The following is a 2,388-nucleotide window of genomic DNA, read 5'->3' on the forward strand; positions in this document are numbered from 1 at the left end:
GTAGCCTTGGAGATAACGAAGAAGGTTTTGACTATCGCTTCTCTATTTGTGTTGGTTCAGCCATTAAAAGCCATCTTTAAACAGACGTACGGTCCTTCCTTCCCATAACAATATTATCAAAACTAATTGCCAGTCAAGTTGGCTGCAGTAGATAACTGGATAGATATTAACACATTAAATATACATGTAGTGTTGAAGAGGGCATGGCAGGTGCTAACTTCAGCCCCTTTATTTGCGCACCAAAGTCTGATATGTACATAGTATATACAAAAATGTGTCCAGAACTCAAGCATCCATTGCAGGAATGGGTTGAACAACCAGAATTCATTGCCAAAAAGATAAATGTATGTGTCATTTACACAATTCATGCCTCCCTCACTAACATATACAAATACAAATAAATGCGCATGTCTTCCCAGCGCATGCTATTTAAAGACAATCGTCACAAGGAATGGAATTGGAGAACAACCCTTCATAGGAGATGGAAGCCAACAGTCTGCAAAAATGTCTGAAATGGTTCACTCGTTAGCTGTTAGACTAGATGGAGCCTACAGCACTGGAGAAGTCTGCACAGTCATCTGCAATCCTTCCTACAGGTTCTTGCTATTCTGTAGGTTCCTTTCAAAATGCATCACTTTTTATAAGACTGAATGCACATATTTACAAGAAGCCAAGTGGTCTAGACACCAATTATTTCATAACCGCTGGTCAACATTTAAAACCTAACTTTTTGTATAGGCGGCTGCACAAGAAAATTGTGTTTTGGTGAGACGATGTGTCTCGGCCCACAGCAAATGGTTGTCACCTCACAGCTGGCTTCTGGTCACGTAGTGTCAAACAATACCTTGCATTATTTTGCGACTAGCAACTTCTTCATGTTGTGCGCATACTAAACAGGAGGCAGTTATTAAAACTAAGTGTTTTCAAATAATAAATTGAATACTGATCTTCAGTCCTCAAATCAAAAAGATGCTGTTTGAAGTTTCACATGTTCTTAAGTAGTCTGATGAGTTCACACTGACAGACATGAAAGTGGTTAAAAGTGAAATGGGTGGGAACAAATGGGCATTAACCTCCATCACAATAGAGATGCACAAGAAAGCATGCGAGGATAATGCAGCATGCAGTCAAACTAGTTTGGGGTGTAGGAGTCGCCGCTGTCACCATTTGTAGGATTTGAAGGTCGTAGAGAGGAACTTGGGAAGAACTAGGCGAGCAGGATTTATTTACATTATTTAAATTTGAAACATATGGGACACATTTACGCAGTCTAGTGTGGATCCCAAATGGAGCCCGCAAGACGAAGTATACAGCAAACGAGCACACAGCTCACGAGTACATTTCGAGCACAGAGCACGACGACGAGCACACCCTAGCAGCTGACAACAGCTACTTATAACCACTCCGTTCGACGTCATCAGTTGACGTCACCGTAGAAAGTCCTCGTGGTCGCCTTTGTGAGAAGAGTGTAGGGATTTTACACGTACACATGCCGCACAGGTTTTGGTGCTCTCTCCGAGGACAGACGACCTTTGCAGCGCAGTCGTCGTGGTATCCATTGTCCGGCGTCTCCGTAGTCAGATGGTCACGCTCGAACCCAGCCGGCGCCTCTACATTCCAGAGCTGACCTCACACAGCGGCCTCCGCTGCTGCACATTGTCTGGTGTCTCGAAAAGCGCATGGGGAGGTTCCGCCAATTACCTCCCCTCGAGAACTCCCCTGAGCTGACCCCTCACCGCGTGGCTGTCGGTTATCCGCAGTTCTCTGAAGTGCACCACCACCCCGTTTGGATCGAAACACGTTGTGGGGTTCTCCTCCGTACTCTTGGGACAAAGGAACGAGAACACAGTAGTGCAAACAATCACGAGGGCATTTATTGCACCTTTCATAGATCAATGCCTGCTAGCCGAGTTGCTATCCACAAAACATGCCGATGCGCGCGCGACAAATCTAGAAGTCCGACTCGCCGCGACCGGATAGCGAGCGAATGTGTTCGCCCAATGCTGGATCCCAACGCCTGGTCGTTCGCGCGTACGGTCAGGCGAACGGTGGCGCGTTCCAAGGCGGTCTCACAGAGGCATGGGTCGGCGCGCGCGCGCGGGACGTCCACGCTGTTCGCCGATCCGCCGGGAAAGAGCAAGCGCCTTGTCTCTCGGCGCCCAAGTAACCCCGACTGTCGGCGGCGTTAGCAGCGCAACACTCGCGCCATCTTTCGCACTGCGCTTCAACCACTCCGACCGCCGCGTGCGCGGCGAAGCCGCAGGGAGACGGGGGCAATGCGGGAAAACAAGATATCAGGGGACGCGCGAGGGTCGCGCATCCCCATAACGTGCAGCGGGCTGAAGTAACTTGCACTTTGCCACCCTGGCAGGCCATTCTTAACAGGGG

This window comes from Dermacentor albipictus, chromosome 6, assembly GCF_038994185.2.
Source record: "Dermacentor albipictus isolate Rhodes 1998 colony chromosome 6, USDA_Dalb.pri_finalv2, whole genome shotgun sequence".
Classification (NCBI taxonomy): Eukaryota; Metazoa; Arthropoda; class Arachnida; order Ixodida; family Ixodidae; genus Dermacentor; species Dermacentor albipictus.